This window comes from Sus scrofa, chromosome 6 (genome assembly GCF_054392235.1).
Source record: "Sus scrofa isolate SSC_HxYL_T2T_F1_AM1 chromosome 6, Sscrofa_HxYL_maternal_Yorkshire_Landrace_v2.0, whole genome shotgun sequence".
In the NCBI taxonomy this organism is placed as follows: domain Eukaryota; kingdom Metazoa; phylum Chordata; class Mammalia; order Artiodactyla; family Suidae; genus Sus; species Sus scrofa.
Window position 1 is genome coordinate 101,988,567 of NC_139388.1, and position 13,082 is coordinate 102,001,648.

At 42.1% G+C, this 13,082-nt stretch overlaps 1 long non-coding RNA gene across 4 annotated transcripts in view; it reads left to right on the top strand.

Annotated features, from left to right (window-relative positions):
- The window catches only part of LOC110261161 (uncharacterized), a 68,679-nt gene extending 56,468 nt beyond the window's left edge, over nt 1-12,211 (top strand). For 2 of the 4 annotated variants that reach the window (XR_002344994.2, XR_014807595.1), the window contains 2 exons: nt 5,984-6,123; nt 11,680-12,211. This is a non-coding gene — a long non-coding RNA (uncharacterized LOC110261161). Of the gene's footprint in view, nt 1-41; nt 6,623-11,494; nt 11,559-11,679 lie in introns of those variants that run through there. The other 2 variants (XR_014807596.1, XR_014807594.1) reach the window with 2 other exon arrangements.
- The last annotated feature ends 871 nt before the right edge of the window (nt 12,212-13,082 follow it).

The following is a 13,082-nucleotide window of genomic DNA, read 5'->3' on the forward strand; positions in this document are numbered from 1 at the left end:
TGGTTCTGGCTCTGACTATTGGTTTGTCCACTCATCCGCAGGGCAGCCAGAGCCTGAGGAACCAGCCCCACATTCTCACCAAACTGATTTCTGGCAAAAAGGCAATTTGTTCTGGGTGATAGGTAATGATTAAATTTCCCACTGGGAAGACCAAGAATGATCACATGCCTGCCAAGGGCACTGACTGTTTGCTTTCTTTGAGACGCATTTTCAGAGGTGAGTGACTCATGTTAAACAACGTTGTGTCCAGAATGGTGGCTCTTTAAAAGAGGTCCTCTTTTATTTTATTTTACTTTTTTTTTCTTTTTAGGGCCACACCCACGGCATATGGAAGTTCCCAGGCTAGGAGTCGAATCACAGCTGGATTTGCTGGCCTACACCACAGCCACAGCGATGGCGGCCACCCACACCACAGCTCATAGTAACACTGGATCCTTAACCCACTGATCGAGGCCAGGGATGGAACCTGAGTCCACATGGATACTAGTCTTATTTTAAATGTTCCTTTGGGTTTGGCCAGCTTAGATGAGGCATGAGATCATGCATGTGCTTGTGTGTGCATGTGGTTTGGTAGGGATCTCAGTGTTTCTTGATAAGTTTTGGGAAGATATGAAACGAATTGACTTACCTTACATTTGCAAAGACTGTCCACGCAAGGGAAGAGGCCAGCCAGTCCCCGGTCTGTGCAGTCAGCCTGTTCTCTAGCACGTCAGAATTTTCTCTCGTTTCCTGAAGGAGCACTTGCAAATAATTTGATCCCGAGGAGATTTAAGCTTTTGATTATGCTAAAGGCAACATCCCTTTATCTCACTAGTCATCTGTCTGATTTAAGGTACACAACAATATTAGATCATCTCTTAAAGTGAAGGCTTTGGCTGTTGCTGATTTGAGAAAACACTGAAATATTGCATGATCTTAAACATGTGACCCAAGATGTGTCTTATAAATTAGCATTAGAATATAGTTGAATAAAAAGGTATTTTAAGATAACACGCATAAGAATGAAAAACACAATTGAAATTATGTCTTTGTTTAATTGTGTTTGTCCAATTATAAACTTTCCAATTTGTGCCCACCTTCCAGGGAGGCTTAACATCTGCCATTTGGTAATGTCGATCCAAGCAAAAACACATGCACCAAGTCAGAGCCCGCTACAAACTTCTTTTACCATGGACCACAGGTTTTCAAAGTGAAGTAAGACAGTTGATGGTTTCAGACATGTTTCCTTTTACAAGACCTGAGGGTCTAGGCTTACTTTGATATGGGTCCTCTGTGTACCTGAAGTGGCTGCTTCACCTTGCTGGTCTCATTTTCCTCCTCTGTAAAATAAAGCATTGGGACTAGACTCATTTTTATTTCATCCCTAAAATTCTACCTTAAAAGGGAAGTGGAAGGCACACGAAGCACGGATAGTGCCTCCTGATCTTGGCCGCCAGTGTGGCTCATGTGCAATCTCTCTGATGAATGTGAACAGAACGGTAATAAATAGAATATGCTGATAGTGTCTCTGCCCTGACTGGTTAGAATATTCAGCGAGTTGATAGGCTGTGGCTCCCATGGTTATGTCTCACTATGTTAAGACCCCACTTTGAAGACTGGAGGACAGGCCTCTGGTGACCTTGAAGAAGGGAGGGCAGGCCTCTGGTGACCTTGAAGAAGTGGTCTGTCTCCTAGTGACAGGTCCTGGGGCAAAGGGCTGTGGGCAGCCTGTAGCAGCTGAGAGCCAGAAGAAAACTTCAGTAGTACAACCGCAAGGAACCAAGTTCTTCCAATGTGAACTTGGAGGAGGACTCCACATGCTAGGGAAGCAGCTGACTGGCCTTGTGACCAGCCTCTGAGACCTGAGGCAGGGGTCCACCTCTTCTCTCTGGGACACCTGGCCTATTGAAACCATGAGATAAGAAACGGCTACAGAGCGTGGCTGTACACCCCTCACCTTGTCTCATTTCCCCGGATCATTACTGTTTTGTGTTGCTGTAGCCCACTTATCAAAACTAAGAAATCAGCATGAGGACCCCATTAACTAAATGCCAGCCCTACTTAGATTTCATCAGTCTGCTCACTGCCTCAGGACCCAGTCAGGACCTCACCAGCTCACATTTGGTTGTGAGGCCTCTGTGCTCTCCTGTGATATCGAACACTGCCTTCCTTGTGTTTCAGGACCTGACAGCTTTGAGGACTTCTGCTATTTTGTGCACTGTCCCTCAATCTGGGTTTGTGTGATATTTTTCTCATCATTAGACTTGGGTTATGGGATTATGGAAAGATTAATTAGGGAACTTTTTGGAGTGATGGAAATATTTTATGTTTTTATTGTAGTGATGATTACATGGGTGTATACATGGTCAAAACTCATTTAACTCTGGGATAAAAATGAGAACACTGGAGTTGCCATCATGGCTCAGTGGTTAACGAATCTGACTAGGAACCATGAGGTTGTGTGTTCAATCTCTGGCCTCACTCAGTGGGTTAAGGATCCGGCATTGCTGTGAGCAGTGGTGTAGGTCACAGACATGGCTCAGATCCCGTGTTGCTGTGGCTCTGGCGTAGGCTGGTGGCTACAGCTCTGATTAGGCCCCTAGCTTGGGATCCTCCATATGCCATGGGTGTGGCTCTAGAAGACAAAAAAGACAAAAAAAAAAAATGAGAACATTGTTTTTCTCAAATCAAACCTCAGTGCAAATCAAACCTCAGTGAAGCTGTTGGAAAGAGATATTTTATACGTGTGTACACACACACACACACACACACACACACACACACACCCCAATCAGTCAAACAATCTGGGTTAAGTAACATTCAGTTGGTCCTTAATTGCAAGACTGTCCAGGCCTTTAAGATTCTTGACATGAACACTTCTTGTGAGTCTCTGGGCATTAGACATCATCACAGCATTTCCAAACTTTTTGGACCATGAGACTTTTTCTAGCACCTCATAGTATCTGAAGCACAGATGGAAAGCTGCTGGCTTTAGTAAATTATGTTTGGTTTTATTTAAAAAAAAGTAACAAAAGCATGGAGAGTTGTTCAGTTTCCATACTATGGCTGGACAGAGATTGGGAAAATGTATTTTGTCCATCAAAGGGGAAATATCTTCCACTTTAGCACATTACCGTATCTATGGGTGTGAGAAAGTAATAACATTTTAGTGCTGGAAAACATTCTTCACTAGTCAAATAACCTGTGGGCACATGCTGTGGCCACAAGTCATCTTAGAACTTATCTGGAAACAAGCAGGATGAAGGCGGCGCCCAGGCCCTGATGCAGCCTGGCCTTGTGTGGTGACAGCTCTGAAGCTGGGGCTCTTTTGCACCTGCCCTTGCTGAGCCTTCATGCCCCAGCTCTGGATGGATGTGGATGGGGCTGAGGGGCTGAGGGGGTGGCCCTTCCCTCACAGGGAAGAAGGGCATGGGCAGTGCTGACCCCAGGATGCCCCCCAGCCCCACAAGTCACATGGCCATCTTTTTCTGTATTTCCATCACTGACCACACAAAGTTACCTCCCAATGCTCAAGGCCACCTGTCTCTCCCTGCTCAATTTCCTGTTGAGAGGCTGAGTTCATGGGAGAAACAACATTGGTTGATTTAGGCTTAGCAGAAGGACCCTCTTATCTTGAGTTGTGTTTTGATGTTTTGACAAGACTCACAGGTCCGACTTGTTTCACATGATGCATGGGTTGTGTTCACAATTATATTGATAAAAGAAACATTCCCCGCATATGCAGTTCCATTACCCACTTAAATATTATTAAGACAGTATTGAATATTTTCAAGTTTTTCTTGTAGTTCTTAGACCCAAAGTCTGCATTAGTAATGATTTGTAGTGTTTGGAGAGGCTGTAAATGCAGTTAAAAGTATTCAACCTATTTTAATGGTGCTTGCTGCTTCCTGGCCAGTGCTGTGCTTTGAGATGCAGCCAAGCATGGTCCAGGTAACTCTGGTGATGGTCCAAATTATCACGGTGGTGGTCCAGGTAACCATGCTGGGTTGAGGCAGATGCAGGGCCAGGACCTGGAACCAGAGTTACTGACTTGAATGGGGCAGGTTGGGAACTGAGACCCAGCTACAGACACAGAGTGAAAGTCTAGACTGGTGATGTGGACGTGGGATTTTAAAGAGACAGTGCATCAGGGGTGGGCCCCAATGTAAGGATATCTGGGGGTCTGACCCAAAGGAAAGTAGAGCTTGTAAGTTGAAGCTTGAAGGCAACACCTTCCTCCAGCAGGTGTCCTGAAGGGAGGGAGGGAGGCAGGGAAGGAGGGAGGCTGTCCACAACTAGGTGCCCCCAGGAGGGTAGAAGGCAGGAGAGCCTGCCCTGTTCCTGGGCTTCCTGGGCCCAGAATGAGAGTGTCCTGTTCTCAGAAGTATTTGAACTGGAGGACTAACAGGGACTGATGGTTAAAAACCCGAATACTCATTCATTCCTTTGCACTAGGAACTCAAAGCCTGGTAGGTATTAGACGTATCATCCAGCTTATTTTCTCTTTGGAGACACAGCTACACGGGAGCCGAATGATGACCAGAGGCCTCTTGCGGAGCCTGGGATCTTACAGGAGGAGGTGTCTGGGGTATTAGCCCCCACTCCCACTCCTGTTAACGGGATAATCTGCCCCCAAAATAGGCTCCTGCTACCTGGGCTTGGGTGTCTGTCCCTTGCACAGGGCAGGAGACGCAGTGTCAGGACTCCCCTCACCTGCCTTTTCCTCTGCCTGCATCGGAGCTCATCCTCTTCTTGGCACAGGATCCCTTGAGATAGGCTAGCATCTTTCTGGCTCCAGTCAGGGAGCCATTTGGTCTCATGATGGGGAGTTGGCATAACCCTGTTCTGATCCATTCAATGTTTGTTGTAAGGTTTTGCCCTCAGAGGTTACCCACTTCCCAAGTTCCTGGGTGGGGAAGTTTGGGGAGAAAAGCCTCTTATTGTTGAACCCAAGCATTCCTTATAGTGAGTGGAGAAGCAGAATGCTAAGGATGCTAGAAACAGCTGCACATCAAGACTTCGCAGCAGGAAGGTGTGTAACAGACATGAAAACACCATCGTGTTCATCCCTATGTCCCTTTTGGTGTTTAACTGAGTTCAGTACAGCGGACGGTAGAAAGCAAACGGATCCCTCCCTCCCTCCTTCCTTCCTTCCAACAATTCAAGCCTCAATGGCATCCGTATACCATTGCTAAAAATGCAATGGCAGGCATTAATTCCCACTTATAACAATTTACAGTCTGTATCTAAAGTCCTCCCTGATTACCTGCTGTTGTTTCTTCATCAAGTCCATTCGGCGTCCTGGAGACTCGTTTTTCATCCAGACTGACTTAGAGCTGGAAGGAGAAGGCACACCCCGCACCCATCATCTCCATCTGCTCCTTCAGAGATGTTTTTGTCATTGTTTACCTCCTTTCCAGCTTCTCTTCCCTCCCAATGGGCTTCGCTGGATGGATGCTTCTTCTTCTTCTTCTTCTTCTTTTTTTTTTTTAAACTGATTACCTCACTGAAACATTTACTTCAATTAGAGGAATTGGCAAATCTAAAAGGTTCTTAAATATTTCAGAAAAATAAATGGCATATAAATTTTCTAAATAGTTAATTGTTGGGACTTCTACTTCTGGGAAGAGGGATAGAGGTAGTTTTCCCTGTTACTCCCACTAAATACAATGAACCCCCTAAACATTACATATGAGACAAACGTAAGGAGACTCTGAAAGGAGGAGAGAAGGAAAGGCTGCTAGGGGTGTGGGGACCCAGTTGACAGGATGGAGGCAGGTTTCCTGGGTTTTCCTTTTGCACCGTATATTCCAGACTTGAAGCTGAAAGAACCAGCAAACTGGAAACACCACTGGCCAGACAACAAAAGCCCAACAGAAGCCTGCTGGCCCTGGTCAAAGGCTGAGACAGGAAACAGCTTCATAAGACAGCAACCTTTGGATAATAACTGCTCTACTGCAGCCAGAGCCACAGATATGACTGCTCCCCCTTCTCCCCAACACAGGTCTAATTCATGGGGAGCCTGAACCTCGGTCCTTGTCAGGCTGCAGGGAGAAGCCCACACAAGGGTGATGCCCAGGAGCTCAGCCAGCTGTGCCCATGGAGGCTGCGTGGGAAGCTGCACTTCCTTCCCGGCCGGTGGAGGTGAGGTGAGGTGGTATCAGGGAGGTGTCACTGGACACTCAGGACTTCTGTCCATGAGTGATGAGGCATGTGGTGTCAGTAAGGCTGGTCAGAAATGCAACTCTTCCAAGAGGTGCCCAGTCAGGGCAGTTTCAGCAGAGGTAATCGTAGACTTCTATCCTGGTGATGACAAATAAGATGGAGGCAGGTTCCCTGGGTTTAAATAAGATCCGGGGTTTTATACAATAGCACCCAAAATGTCCAGGTATAAAAAAAATTACTCATCATACCAAGAACCATTTTTTTTTGAGTGAAGAAATATAACTGATGATAACACTGAGGTGACAGAAGGGTTATCTGACAAATACTTTAAAGCAGCCATCACAAAAATGTTTCAGTGAGTAATTACAAACATGCTTGAATCAAATAAAACCAAAAGAAGGCTCAGCAGAGAAATAGATGATAAAAAGAACTAAATGGACATTTTGGAACTTAAGCTGTAATAACCAAAAATTAAAAACTCAGTTGATGGACTCAATAACAGAATGAATATGATGGAGGAAAGAATCAGTAAATTTGAGGACAGAACAATAGAAATTATCCAGTCTGAACAACAAAGAGAAAATAGATTGAAAAAGAAGTGAGCATAGCTTCAGGGAGCTGTAGGACTATAATTAAAAAAAAAAAAAAACCCTAGAAAAACCCCTCATATTTTTGTCTTTGAAGTTCTACAATAACATGAAAAAGAAGGCAAGGCTGGAATCCTCCCAAATTTGACAAAATACACACACAGGTTCCGAGAGACCCTCAGAAATGACAAACCCAAAGAAATCCCTTCCAAGATATATGGTCAAAATTCTAAAAGTTAAAGACAAAAATATGTATATGTTTTTTAAATTTAAATATAATTGATTTACAGTATTCTATTAGTTTTGGGTGTATATCATAGTGAATCAGTATTTTTATAGATTTTACTTCACTTAATAGATATTTGTAAACTATTGGTTATATTCTCTGTGCTGTGAAATAGGTCCTTGTTGCTTATCTATTTTATACTTAATAGTTGGTACTTAATCATTACACCTATATTCCCCCTCCCTCCTTTCCTCTCCCCACTGGTAACAACTGATTTGTTTTCTGTGTCTCTAAGTCTGTTTCTTTTTGTTATGTTATTCTTTTATTTTATTTTTTAGATTCCACATATATGTGTTAACACATGGTAGTTGTAAAGACAAAAATGTTGAAAGCAATGAGAGAGAAAAGATAGCTATGGAGGAAGAACAATGCAAATGGTATTAGATTTCTCATCAGAGACAATGGAGACGGAGTTCCCGTCATGGTGTAGCAGAAATGAATCCAACTAGGAACCATGAAGTTTCAGGTTCAATACCTGGCTTTGCTCAGTGGGTGAAGGATCCAGCATTGCTGTGAGTTGTGGTGTAGGTCACAGATAAGGCTGGGATCTGGCGTTGCTGTGGCTGTAGCATAGGCCGGCGGCTGTAGCTCCAATTAAACCCCTAGCCTGGGAACCTCCATATCCTGCAGGTTCGGCTCTAAAAAGACAAAAGTCAACCCAGAATTCCATATCATGAAAATATCCTTCAGGAATGAAGGCAAAATCAGGATAAAGGGGAAGCTCTCAAATGAAGGGAATTTGTCACCAGCAGTCATACCCTGGAAGAATAGCTAAAGTTCTCTAAAAAGTAAGGACAGGATAAAAGAAGGAATCTTTGAACATTGAGAAGGAAGAAAGAACAAAGGAAAGAGTAAAAATGTGGGTAAATACAATATATATTCATTCTCCTTTTGGAATTTCTAAAGTATATTTTGTAGTTAAAGCAAAAAAAATTTAGCACTCTCTGATGTGTATCTAAATAAATGCAGAGGAAATATTTAAGGGCAATTGTAAATGTGTGGTGCAAAAAAGATATGAAGGGAGATAAATTTTTCATTCTCAAATTGGTAAAATATTGTCACCAGTAGACCTTGGTAAATTATATGTATATAATATAAAACCCAAGAAACATTAAGAAAGCTGTACAGATATACTTAAAATCATTACATATAACAAAAAATGGAATTCTAAATCAGAAACCCACAAGAAGAAAGGAAAAAGAGAACAGACGTGAAAAACAGAGAAGACAAATGAAAGACAAAAAGAGGAACACTTAAGTTCCGAGTAACAATCAGTACATTGGATAAAAATCATCTCCATATACCAATTAAAAGACAGGCATCATCCTAGATATCATTGAGAAAGATAATAGAATAACCTCCAAACACTTAGAAACCAAGTAATGCACTGGCAAATAATCCATACATCAATGAGAAATATCAAGGGAAATAAAAAATATGTTGATTGCATAACAATGAAAATACAACACATCAAAACTTGTAGGGAACAGCTAAAGCAGTGCTGAGGGGGAAATTTATAGCACTAAATGCTTACATTTGAAAAGAGCAAAAATCTCAAATTATTAATCTAAGCTCCTGTCTTGAGAACCTGGAAAAAAGAAGCAAGAGAAACCCAAAGCAAGCAGAAGGAAGAAAATGTTAGAACAGAAATAAATGAAATCGAAAATAGAGAAAATCAATAAAGAGCTAGTTGTTTTAAATGATCAATAAAATTGACAAACCTGTAGTAAGACTACCAAAGGAATAAAAGAGAGAATTTGCCAATATCAGCAGTGAAAAAGGGACTGTCATTCTAGGCTGCACAGATACCAAATGATGCTAAGGATGAATACTAAAAAAACTTTACACGCATCTGATAAATTAAATGGACCAATTCTAAAACCAATTCTGAACTACCATACTACTCAAACAATATAAAAGGGATAATTTGTATAGCCCAATAGATATTAAGGAAGTTAATTTTAGATTAAAATCTCCTCCCACATAATCTCCAGGCTCAGAGGTATTCACTGGCTAATTCTACTAAATGTTTAAAGAAAAACCAACACCACTTCTATAAATATTACAGAAAACCGAAAAGGAAGAAACTTTTCCCTGTCCACTTTAGGAAGCTAGTACCAGACTAGTACTAAAACCAAAGACAGTACAAAGGAAAAAAAAAAAAGAGGAAATTACAGACCAATATTAACTATCTATTGAGAAATAGAATTCAGCAGTACATGGAAAGAATTATATGGCATGGGCAAGTTTTTTCCAGGGGTACAAGTCTGGCTCTGTGTATAAAACTGGTCAATGTAAAACAACTATGAACAGGCTAAAGGAGAAAAATCATATGTGCATACCAACTGATGTATAAAAGTGTTTGACAAAATTATTACTATTTTTTTAATAGTTATTTCCCCAATACAATTTTTTTCTACTGTACAGCATGGTGACCCAGTTACACATACATGTACACATTCTATTTTCGCACATTATCATGCTCCATCATAAGTGACTAGACATAGTTCCCAAGGCTACACAGCAGGATCTCATTGCTAATCCATTCCAAAGGCAACAGTTTGTATCTATTCACCCCAAGCTCCCCAACCACCCCCCTCCCTCCCCCTCCCCTTTGGCAACCACAAGTCTATTCTCCAAGTTCATGATTTTCTTTTCTGTGGAAACTTTAATTTGTGCCTTATATTAGAGTCCAGATATAAGTGATATCATATGGTATTTGTCTTTCTGACTTACTTCACTCAGTATGAGAGTCTCTAGTTCCATCCATGTTGCTCCAAATGGCATGATTTCATTCTTTTTTATGGCTGAGTAGTATCCATTATGTATATATACCACATCTTCCTTTTTTTTTGTTGTTGTTGTTGTTGTTGTTGTTTTTTTTATTTTCCCACTGTACAGCAAGGGGGTCAGTTGATCCTTACATTTACATTACAATTACATTTTTCCCCCACCCTTTCTTCTGTTGCAACATGAGTATCTAGACATAGTTCTCAATGCTATTCAGCAGGATTTCCTTGTAAATCTATTCTAGGTTGTGTCTGATAAGCCCAAGCTCCCGATCCCTCCCACTCCCTTCCCCTCCCATCAGGCAGCCACAAGTCTTTTCTCCAAGTCCATGATTTTCTTTTCTGAGGAGATGTTCATTTGTGCTGGATATTAGATTCCAGTTATAAGTGATATCATATGGTATTTGTCTTTGTCTTTCTGGCTCATTTCACTCAGTATGAGATTCTCTAGTTCCATCCATGTTGCTGCAAATGGCATTATGTCATTCTTTTTTATGGCTGAGTAGTATTCCATTGTGTATATATACCACATCTTCCTAATCCAATCATCTGTCGATGGGCATTTGGGTTGTTTCCATGATTTTTTTTTTTTTTTTTTTTTTTTTTTTTGCCATTTCTTGGGCCGCTCTCGCGGCATATGGAGGTTCCCAGGCTAGGGGTCTAATCAGAGCTATAGCCACTGGCCTACGCCAGAGCCACAGCAACACGGGATCTGAGCCGCGTCTGCAACCTACACCACAGCTCACGGCAATGCCAGATCATTAACCCACTGAGCAAGGGCTGGGATTGAACCTGCAACCTCATGGTTCCTAGTCGGATTCGTTAACCACTGCGCCAAGACGGGAACTCCTGTTTCCATGATATTTGACAAAATTAAAATACTCATTCATGATAAAAACTTTCAGAAAAATAGAATATAGGAACTTCTTCCAATTGATCAAAAATAATATACCTACAGATAACATTATACTTAATTATAGAAACCTAAATAATTTCCTCTGAAAGTATTTGGACTGGAAAGGTCATAGCAGCTTTACTCATAATGATATCAAGCTGTAAAAAGTTCAGTGAATGGTTAAACCATATGTGCTACATCCACATCATGGAATACTATGCAGCAAAAAAATTTAATAAATTGCTTATACACACGATGCCTTGGATGAAAAAGAGAATGATGCTGAGTGAAAAAAGCCAATTCCAAAAGATTACACATTATCTGATTCCCCTTATGTAGTGTACTGAAACGATACAATTGTAAAAATGAAGGACAGATTTAGATGGCCAGGAGTTACAGGTGGGGTGGGCAGGAGGCTCAGGAGGAAGTGGACGCGACTAGAAAGGGCAGCAAGGGGGATCGTTTAGGAGATGGAATTTTCTGTATCCTGACTGTATCAGTGTCAGCATCATCCAGGCAAATCGAGGTAGGGTCCATGGGACCTCTACTATTTCTTAAACCTACATGAGAATCTAGAATTATCTCAAAACATTTAATTTAAAACGTTAATCTTTATGAATGGAGAGTGTATTTTGACACAAATTTCATTCATGCTGGGAATGAGTCATTTGCAGTTGTCTCCATTCACCTTATTCCTAGTTGTGAATAAGGGTGAATTTCTATTTGAAAGTTTTGGGGCTTTATGTTTATGCTTAATTAATGTCTCTACTTTTTAATTGTTCTCTCTTCACAGGGTTGGTTATTGAGTGGAAAAATTTTAATTAGTCAAAGAAAAGTGATACTTCTCAGCCACCCATGTATGAATCCAAACCCGTGAGACTTGTGACATTTGATTGCACCTAGAAGTTTAGATTTTTCTTTCCAAAATGATATGGATTTCAGATCCTTGTGTTTGTTATCTTTCTGTTTCATTTTTAGATACCACATAAGGTTTACTTTACACATATTCCTTCTGGGGAGAAAAATCATCTGGCCGCATGAAGAGCAGAAGGAATGCCAAGTGTCAACGAGCTATAACAAGCAGGGGAGCAGGTGTAAACAGGAGAAACTTCACCAGGAGTTCCTGTTGTGGCTCAGCGGATTAAGAACCTGGCATTTTATCCAGGAGGGTGCAGGTTCTATTCCTGGCCTCGCTCAGCAGGTTAAGGATCTGGCATTGCTGCAAGCCGAGGGTAGGTCACAGATGCGGCTCAACGGATCCTGCGTTGCTGTGGCTGTGGCGTAGGGTAGGTTGGCAGCTGCAGCTCCGATTCAACTCCTGACCCATATACAGTAAGGGCGGCCGTAAAAGAAAAAAAGAAAGAAACTTCACCAGAATTTGAGCCCTGTTTATTTACCAACTGAGCAGATAAATTATTCTCTCTGTGTCTATAAAGTAGGTAATATCATATCTATTTTATTGGAATACTTCCTGTGAAAGGCTTCATAAATTTGTGACGTGCTCTGAGGATGAAGTAGAGGCTGTTTATCTGATCCAAGGAGACAAGAGTAATTGAAAAAAATCCTTCATACAAAAAGGATGTTGGGAGTTCTTGCCCTGGCGCAGAGGAAACGAATCCGACTAGGATCCAAGAGGTTGAGGATTTGATCCCTGGCCTCGCTCAGTGGGTTAAGGATCCAGCGTTGCCATGAACTGTGGTGTAGTTGCAGACGTGGCTCGGATCTGGTTTTTGCTGTGACTGTGGTGTAGGCTGATGGCTGCAGCTCCAGTTAAGCCCCTAGCCTGGGATCTTCCATATGCCACCGGTGCTGCCCTAAAAAGCAAAACAAAAACCAAAAACCAAAAAGGATGATGTACTGTTTGTCTAAATTTTAGAAGACAAGCAGAGAGGCACCCTTGGTAAATCAGTAGAACATCATTTGCTCATAACTTTTTTTTTTTTTTTGTCTTTTTGCCTTTTCTAGGGCCACTCCCATGGCATATGGAGGTTCCCAGGCTAGGGGTCGAATCGGAGCTGTAGCCACCGGCCTACGCCAGAGCCACAGCAACGCGGGATCTGAGCCGCGTCTGCAACCTACACCACAGCTCACAGCAACACCGGATCCTTAACCCACTGAGCAAGGCCAGGGATCGAACCCACAACCTCATGGTTCCTAGTTGGATTCGTTAGCCACTGAGCCCTGGTGGGAACTCTGCTCATGACATTTTTTGCCATAGGAATTATGCAGCGGAGGTGGGGGTCAGGTGGGGTGGAGACAGAACCAAGATGGTCAAGGATTTTTTTGTGGGAGGGGGTTCCACTGGGCTCCAGCTGGCACATAACCACAGTAATGGGTTACATTGTGCCATTCCATTTTCTTCTAAAACTGTAACTTATGTG